The 9,826-nt window shown below is 48.9% G+C and overlaps 1 long non-coding RNA gene across 1 annotated transcript in view; it reads right to left on the bottom strand.

Moving 5' to 3' along the window:
• LOC144612429 (uncharacterized) overlaps nt 1-1,959 on the bottom strand; it is a 6,300-nt gene extending 4,341 nt beyond the window's left edge. The window contains exon 1 of the long non-coding RNA XR_013549671.1: nt 1,909-1,959. This is a non-coding gene — a long non-coding RNA (uncharacterized LOC144612429). The remainder of the gene's footprint in view (nt 1-1,908) is intronic.
• Nucleotides 1,960-9,826: the final 7,867 nt, after the last annotated feature.

Raw genomic sequence — 9,826 nt, 5'->3', positions numbered from 1 at the left:
GGGGGACTTGATAGAGGTTTTTAAAATTTTGAGAGGGACGGACAGAGTTGACGTGGGTAGGCTTTTCCTTTGAGAGTAGGGAAGATTCCAACAAGGGGACATAGCTTCAGAATTGAGGGACAAAAGTTTAGGGGTAACATGAGGGGGAACTTCTTTACTCAGAGGGTGGTGGCTGTATGGAATGGGCTTCCGGTGGAAGTGGTGAGGCAGGCTCGATTTTATTATTTAAGAGTAAATTGGATAGGTATATGGATGGGAGGGGATTAGAGGGTTATGGTCTGAGAGCAGGTAGATGAGACTAGCTAGGTCAGGGAGAGTGGTCGGCGTGGACTGGTAGGGCCGAACGGGCCTGTTTCCATGCTGTAGTTGTTATATGGTTATATGGTTATAAGGTGCAGAAGCCAGCACCAATCAGCAAGGAAGGGTGGAGCCCACAATGCTCCGTTTTTGGCTGGGGAGGAGGAGGTGATCACGAAGGGATAGGAACAGAAACACTTAGCGGGGGGGGGGGCTGAGATAGAGGGAATGCAAGGGGTACTTCACATTGGAGAGATCAATATTCATAGCACTGTAAGGTTGTAACTCAGTGGGTCGGGCAACATCTCTGGAGAACCTGGACAGATGATGTTTCGGGTCGGGACCCTACTACTTCTCTTCTAGCTTTCCTCTCCCCCCCCCACTTCAGTCTGAAGAAGGGTCTCGACCCGAAACGTCACCCATTCCTTCTCTCCTGAGATGCTGCCTGACCTGCTGAGTTACTCCAGCACATAGAAACAGAGAAAGTAGGTGCAGGAGGAGGCCATTCGGCCCTTCGAGCCTGTACGCACCGCCATTCAATATGATCATGGCTGATCATCCAACTCAGTATCCCGTACCTGCCTTCTCTCCATACCCCCTGATCCCTTTAGCCACAAGGGCCACATCTAACTCCCTCTTAAATATAGCCCCCTCACCCACACACACACCCTCACCCACACACACACCCTCACCCACACACACCCCCTCACCCACACACACACCCTCACCCATATCCCCCCACACCCACACACACACCCTCACCCACACACACACCCTCACCCACACACACACCCTCACCCACACACCCACACACACCCCCTCACCCACACACACCCCCTCACCCACACACACCCCCTCACCCATATCCCCCCACACACACCCCCTCACCCACACACACCTCTTTCACACTGTCATTCACAATGCCACTCACTTCTCATTCTTTCTCACACTCTCTCGCTCTCCGTCTCTCTCTCTCTCACTGTCTCATTCTCACTATCACTCACACACACTCACTCACTCTCACACACACTCACTCACACACACTCACTCACTCTCGCACACACACTCTCATTCTCACTCTCACACTCACTCTCACTGTCTCATTCTCACTCTTACACACACACACTCACTCTCACACACACTCACTCACTCTCACACACACTCACTCACTCACACACACACTCTCACTCACTCTCACACACACTCACTCTCACTCACTCTCACACTCACTCACTCACACACACTCACTCTCACACTCACTCACACACACTCTCATTCTCACTCTCACACTCACTCTCACTGTCATTCTCACTCTTACACACACACACTCACTCTCACACTCACTCACTCACTCACACACACTCACTCACTCACACACACACTCACGCACACACTCACACACACTCACGCACACACACTCATCACTCACACACACTCACTATCACACACACACTCATTCTCACGCTCACTCACACACACTCACACACTCACTCACACACACACTCACTCTCTCTCTCTCCCTCATTGTCTCTCTCTCTCTCTCTCTCTCTCTCTCTCTCTCTCTCTCTCTCTCTCTCTCTCTCTCTCTCTCCGTCCCTCTCTCCCACTCACTTGTCCTGGTCAGGTCGGTGCTGTGGTGCTGCTGGGCTTGGCTGGTGAGCAGGTGGATGAGTCTGTGCGCACCGTGCTTTTATCTCCAGATTGCCCCCCCTCCAGGGCGTGGGCCGGGCCGGATTGGAGAACAGGGGGTCAGTGACTCAACAGCAAACACCTCCTCACCTACAGCCCGAGGCACAACTCTCACAGACTGCCCTGCCCTGCCCGAATGTGACTGCCGTCCACCTCCCCCCCCCCTACCCAGCTCACCAAACCTGCTCACCGTTTAGTGACACCAGAACCACAGCTCATCCTGGCACCCCTCCAGCCTCATCACCCCACTCAACGCCTCATCCTCCTCACTCCACCTCCTCTCTACCTCTTTCACACTCTCTCCTTATTTCCTCTTTTTTTTCTCACACTCTCTCCTGAACTCTCTCTCTTTCTCACGTTCTATCTCTCAATTTCAATTTTCAATTTTTCGATTTAGACAACTTTATTGGCATGAAGTCTGGAAGGTAGTACTGAAAAGTATAAAATCCTGTTCTATTAATTCTAGGCTACAACTGATTCAATTCAAGGTTACACACAGATCACACTACTCTAAGGTTAAGCTGCATCAAATCTTTCCTGATCTCTCACCTTTGTGTAATAAACATAGCACAAAAAGTAAGTAAATTTGTGTTTGGTAGATTATTTCTTTGTTGTAACAATGCTTCTTGGCAATAAATCTTATACCGTTGGAAAGCCTGTTTATTTCCCTTTTAAATGGTGCCACATTTGTAAGGAACATGCATTTGTGGGATGAGCAGCTAGAGCTGAGTATATGGGTTGCGCCCATGAAAAATTTGCCAAATCTTCATGCAAGACCACTGAGGGTACACTCGCTCACCACTTTTGGACTTGTCCAAAACTTCACAACTTGTGGTGTCTTTTATTTCAATGGTACTCTGCTGTTTTAAACGTCACTTTAACTCCGGACCCTGAAACTGCTCTATTCGGGTATTCCACAGCACTTGTGAAGCTAGACCATAATGTTCGCACAATCTTGGTTTATGGTATGGTAATTGCCAACAGATGTATTTTGAGACTATGGAAATCAGTCTGCTGCTGGAGGAGGTAGTCGAGGCAGAGACTATCGCAACGTTTCAGAAACAGTTAGACGGGTACATGGATCGGGCAGGTTTAGAGGGATATGGGCCAATCGCGGGCAGGTGGGACCAGCGTAGATTGGCCGGAGTGGGCAAGTTGGGCTGAAAGGACTATTTCCATGCTGTAAGACTCTATGACTTAATAAGGGAATAACTTTCAGCGCGAGGTAAAGTCCGATTAAAGATAGTCCGAGGGTCTCCAATGAGGTAGACGGGAGGTCAGGACCGCTCTCTAGTTGGTGAGAGGACGGTTCAGTTGCCTGATAACAGCCGGGAAGAAACTGCCCCTGAATCTGGAGGTGGGGGTCTCCACACTTCTGTACCTCTTGCCCCGATGGGAGAGGGGAGAAGAGGGGGTGACCGGGGGTGAGACTGGTCCTTGATTGTGCTGCTGGCCTTGCCGAGGCAGCGTGAGGTGTAGACAGAGCCAGTGGGAGGGAGGGAGGTTGGTTTGTTTGTGCGTGCGTGACGGTCTGGGCTGCTGGCCTTGCCGAGGCAGCGTGAGGTGTAGATGGAGCCAGTGGGAGGGAGGTTGGTTTGTTTGTTTGTGCGTGCGTGACAGTCTGGGCTGCTGGCCTTGCCGAGGCAGCGCGAGGTGTAGAATCAAGGACCAGAGGACATGGGTTTAAGATCAGGGGGGGAAAGATTTAAAGAAACCTGAGGTAACTTTTCCACACAGAGGGTGGTGGGTGAATGGAACGAGCTGCCAGAGGAGGTAGTTGAGGCTGGGACAATAACAAACATCTAAAAGACACTTGGACAGGTACATGGGTAGATGGAATTGTTTGAAAGATACAGCAGGTAAACAGGCCCTTCGGCCCATCGTGTCCACACTGACCATCGATTTAGACTGAAAAGGACACAAAGTGCTGGAGTAACTCAGCGGGTCAGGCAGCATCTGTGGAGGACGTGGGGAGATGATGTGTCAGGTCCAGACCCTTCTTCAGGCAGTGGAGTGGACGATGCCTACTTTGAACAAGTTCTTCGCTTTGTGTTCTTCTTTCTAAACCAGCATTTGCAGTTCCTTATATTTACCCGTTCACGCACTAGTCCCACGTTATCCCGATCTCTCTCATCCCCTCCCTACACACGAGGGGGCGGTTTACACGAGGGGCCGGTCGACCCACAAACCCCCAGGGGCTCGTCTTTGGGGAAACCGGAGCGCCCGGAGGAAACCCACGTGGGTCACGGGGAGAGAACGTGCAAACTCCGCACAGACAGTGGCCGAGGTCAGGATGGAACCCGGGTCTCTGGCGCCGTTAGGCAGAGGCTCTACCCGCTGTGCCACCGTGCCAGGCGTGAGGGAAGGTTTAGAGGGATGGCGCTGGCAAATGGAACAAGATGGGAGTGGGGGTCGGCACGGACAGGTCGGGCCGAAGGGCCTGTTTCCACGCTGTGTAACTCTGACTCCCAGCATGCACCTGCGGTTGCTCAGGGAATTTCTCTAAGTTAAAGAAACAATGAGTCACAAGTTGCTAAACTAGTTTAACAAACGGGAACCACAAAGCACCTGCCAAATGTTTCATAAACACAACTCACAGAAACATAGAAACATAGAAAATAGGTGCAGGAGGAGGCCACTCGGCCCTTCGAGCGGCACGGTGGCGCAGCGGTAGAGTTGCTGCTTTATAGCGAATGCAGCGCCGGAGACTCAGGTTCGATCCCGACTACGGGCGCCGTCTGTACGGAGTTTGTACGTTCTCCCCGTGACCTGCGTGGGTTTTCTCCGAGATCTTCGGTTTCCTCCCACACTCCAAAGACGTACAGGTATGTAGGTTAATTGGCTGGGTAAATGTAAAAATTGTCCCTAGTGGGTGTAGGATAGTGTTAATGTACGGGGATCACTGGGCAGCACGGACTTGGAGGGCCGAAAAGGCCTGTTTCCGGCTGTATATATATGATATGATATGAAAAAAAAAACGCCATTCAATATGATCATGGCTGATCATCCAACTCAGTATCCCGTACCTGCCTTCTCTCCATACCCCCTGATCCCTTTAGCCACAAGGGCCACATCTAATTCCCTCTTAAATATAGCCAATGAACTGGCCTCAACTACCTTCTGTGGCAGAGAATTCCACAGATTCACCACCCTCTGTGTGGAAAAAAACTTTCTCATCTCGGTCCTAAAAGACTTCCCTCTTATCCTTAAGCTGTGATCCCTGGTTCTGGACTTCCCCAACATCGGGAACAATCTTCCCGCATCCAGCCTGTCCAACCCCTTAAGGATTTTGTAAGTTTCTATAAGATCCCCCCTCAATCTTCTAAATTCCAGCGAGTACAAGCCGAGTCTATCCAGTCTTTCTTCATATGAAAGTCCTGCCATCCCAGGAATCAATCTGGTGAACCTTCTCTGTACTCCCTCTATGGCTAGAATGTCTTTCCTCAGATTAGGAGACCAAAACTGTACGCAATACTCCAGGTGTGGTCTCACCAAGGCCCTGTACAACTGCAGCAGAACCTCCCTGCTCCTATACTCAAATCCCCTCGCTATGAATGCCAACATACCATTGGCTTTCTTCACTGCCTGCTGCACCTGCATGCCTACTTTCAATGACTGGTGTACCACGACACCCAGGTCACGTTGCATCTCCCCTTCTCCTAATCGGCCACCATTCAGGTAATAGTCTGCTTTCCTGTTCTTGCCACCAAAGTGGATAACCTCACATTTATCCACATTATACTGCATCTGCCATGCCTTTGCCCACTCACCTAACCTATCCAAGTCACGTTGCAGCCTCCTAGCATCCTCCTCACAGCTAACACTGCCCCCCAGCTTCGTGTCATCCGCAAACCTGGAGATGTTGCATTCAATTCCCTCGTCCAAATCATTAATATATATTGTAAATAGCTGGGGTCCCAGCACTGAGCCTTGCGGTACCCCACTAGTCACTGCCTGCCATTCCGAAAAGGACCCGTTTATTCCTACTCTTTGCTTCCTGTCCGCCAACCAGTTCTCTATCCACATCAATACTGAACCCACAATACTGTGTGCTTTAAGTTTGTACCCCAATCTCCTATGTGGGACCTTGTCGAAGGCCTTCTGAAAGTCCAGATATAACACATCGACTGGTTCTCCCTTATCCACTCCACTAGTTACATCCTCGAAAAATTCTATAAGATTCGTCAGGCATGATTTGCCTTTGGTAAATCCATGCTGACTTTGTCCGATGATTTCACCACTTTCCAAATGTGATGCTATCCCATCTTTAATAACTGACTCTAGCATTTTCCCCACTACCGATGTTAGACTAACTGGTCTGAAATTCCCCGTTTTCTCTCTCCCTCCCTTTTTAAAAAGTGGGGTTACATTAGCTACCCTCCAATCCTCAGGAACTACTCCAGAATCTAAAGAGTTCTGAAAAATTATCACTAATGCATCCACTATTTCTGAGGCTACTTCCTTAAGCACTCTGGGATGCAGCCTATCTGGCCCACAACTCACAACTACACATGGGTTGGATGAGTGTTTGTGGGCACTGGGCCTGTACTCACTGGAGTTTAGAAGGATGAGGGGGGGCCACATTGAAACGTACAGAACAGTGAGCGGCCTGGATAGAGTGGGTGTGGAGAGGATGTTTCCACTAGTGGGAGAGTCTAGGACCAGAGGGCACAGCCTCAGAATTAAAGGACGTTCCTTTTAGGAAGGAGATGAGGAGGAATTTCTTTAGTTAGAGGGTGGTGAATCTGTGGGATTCTTTCTGTGGAGACCACAAGTCAGTGGGTATATTTAAGGCTGAGATGGATAGATTGTTGATCAGTGCGGGTGTCAGGGGTTATGGGGAGAAGGCAGGAGAATGGGGTTAGGAGGGAGAGATAGATCAGCCGTGATTGAATGGCGGAGTGGACTTGATGGGCCAAATGGCCTAATTCTGCTCCTATCACTTACGACCATTATGAAAACTACATCTGAGATGTGGTCTTTCTTCAGTAAACGTGACCCCTTTGACATGCTGACCTTCCTTAGCCTTCTCAGGTAGTAGAGGCTTTCTTGCTCGTTGCTTCAGTAAGGGTGGTCCAGGAGAAGTTGTTGGTGAGATTGACTCCTGGGAATGTCGACTGTGGCTCCATCAATGCAAACTGGGCAATGAAGCTTCACTTCCTCAAGTCCATCGCTCTCTCCTCTGTCTTGCTGACGTTGAGAGAAAGGTTGTTGCCTCGACACCAGGACACGAGGCTCTCAATCTCCCTCCTGTGCTCCGTCTCATAGAAACATCGAAACATAGACAACAGGTGCAGGAGGAGGCCATTCAGCCCTTCCAGCCAGCACCACCATTCAATGTGATCATGGCCGCACAGAGGTCGGCTGCCCGCCCCTCGTCCGGGCTTACGTCCGTGCCTCACGTGTGCCCGGAGAGGGAACACGCGGTGTCCACGTGGACACTGGAGGCCTTCCCTGAACGCTGGTCGCCCCGGGGGGAGGTCGATTGTATCGTTGCCAAAGTTGGCGGGATTTTAATTTGTTACTAGACCAAGTGGGGCCCAAACCTCTCCTGCATTGGTGCAGCACCCTGACCCCCCCCCCACTCCCCTCTCTCCTCAACCCCCCCCTCCCCTCTCCCTTCTCCCCCACTCCCCCCTCCCTCCTCCCTCCCTTTTAAACATTAAAATGTGAATAACTTAAAAAATATAACACCGATTTCAATTAAACTACTGGCATTATCACTAAAGTGACAATGATGAGTAAGGTGGGTCTAAAAATGTCGCGCTATCGTGTACCGTTTTTGGCTGAAGTTCAGTCACAAACAAGATAACAAACGAGGGTATTTATTCACAGAATGCTGGAGTAACTCAGCAGGTCAGGCAGCATCTCTGGAGAGAATTCCCAGGAATGGCGGGACTGTTATATGTTGAAAGACTGGAGCGACTGGGCTTGTATACACCGGAATTTAGAAGGATGAGAGGAGATCTTATCGAAACGTATAAGATTATTAAGGGGTTGGACACGTTAGAGGCAGGAAACATGTTCCCAATGTTGGGGGAGTCCAGAACCAGGGGCCACACAGTTTAAGAATAAGGGGTCGGCCATTTAGAACGGAGATGAGGAAAAACTTTTTCAGTCAGAGAGTTGTGGATCTGTGGAATTCTCTGCCTCAGAAGGCAGTGGAGGCCAATTCTCTGAATGCATTCAAGAGAGAGCTAGATAGAGCTCTTAAGGATAGCGGAGTGAGGGGGTATGGGGAGAAGGCAGGAACGGGGTACTGATTGAGAATGATCAGCCATGATCACATTGAATGGCGGTGCGTACAGGCTCGAAATGAAATGAAAAATGAAATGAAATGAAGGGCTGAATGGCCTCCTCCTGCACCTATTGTCTATTGTCTATTGTCAGAAGGAATGGGTGACGTTTCAGGTCGAGACCCTTCTTCAGATTCGATCTGAAACGTCACCCATTCCTTCTCTCCTGAGATGCTGCCCGACCCGCTGAGTAACTCCAGCATTTGGTGAATAAATACCTTCGATTTGTACCAGCATCTGCAGTTATTTTCTTACACTTTAGATAACAATCGAGAGTTTTAGTTGCAATAGATTGTTGGTTTTGTAAACTGCCGATACAGCAGCTTTTGATATGATCACATTCACCACTTTGTTTTGTTTTTGAAATAAAGTATTTGTGTGTAAAAAAAATTTTTTTTTCAACTGTCTGCAGTAAGATGAATGAATGAACGAATAAGTTTATTGGCCAAGTATGTACGCATACAAGGAATGTGCCTTGCAAGTAACAACACGAACATACAGTTAACAATTACATTTTTTTATCTTACGTTGGTTGGCACAGGGTCAACTATACAATGAAATCAGCAGTAATATTCCAAGGATAAATAAGATTTTAAAAATGACATTAGTAAGGTAAAAAAACAATATTAAAAACAGGTAAAAAGACAATATTAAAAACAGGTAAAAAGACAATATTAAAAATAATCAACATATATGATGTGAAATGTGTTTATGAGTTCAGAAGCCTGATGGCATGATGGTAGAAGACTGTTCTTAAGTCTGGTGGTACGTGCAGCCATACTCCTCTATCGTCTGCCTGACGGTAACAAGGAGAACAGCCAGCGTGCTGGGTGGCTGCGGGCCTTGCCACTTTGGTGGCAAGAATAGGAAGGCAGATTATTATCTGAACGGTGTCAAGTTAGGAACAGGGGACGTACAACGAGATCTGGGTGTCCTAGTGCATCAGTCACTGAAAGGAAGCATGCAGGTACAGCAGGCAGTGAAGAAAGCCAATGGAATGTTGGCCTTCATAACAAGAGGAGTTGAGTATAGGAGCAAAGAGGTCCTTCTGCAGTTGTACAGGGCCCTAGTGAGACCGCACCTGGAGTACTGTGTGCAGTTTTGGTCTCCAAATTTGAGGAAGGATATTCTTGCTATTGAGGGCGTGCAGCGTAGGTTTACTAGGTTAATTCCTGGAATGGCGGGACTGTCGTATGTTGAAAGACTGGAGCGACTGGGCTTGTATACACTGGAATTTAGAAGGATGAGAGGGGATCTTATCGAAACGTATAAGATTATTAAGGGGTTCGACACGTCAGAGGCAGGAAACATGTTCCCAATGTTGGGGGAGTCCAGAACAAGGGGCCACACACAGTTTAAGAATAAGGGGTCGGCCATTTAGAACTGAGATGAGGAAAAACCTTTTCAGTCAGAGAGTTGTGAATCTGTGGAATTCTCTGCCTCAGAAGGCAGTGGAGGCCAATTCTCTGGATGCATTCAAGAGAGAGCTAGATAGAGCTCTTAAGGATAGCGGAGTCAGGGGGTATGGGGAGAAGGCAGGAACG

Source organism: Rhinoraja longicauda, chromosome 44 (genome assembly GCF_053455715.1).
Source record: "Rhinoraja longicauda isolate Sanriku21f chromosome 44, sRhiLon1.1, whole genome shotgun sequence".
Classification (NCBI taxonomy): Eukaryota; Metazoa; Chordata; class Chondrichthyes; order Rajiformes; family Arhynchobatidae; genus Rhinoraja; species Rhinoraja longicauda.
The sequence above is the reverse complement of the archived record's forward strand: the minus strand, read 5'-3'. Positions and strand labels throughout refer to the sequence as shown.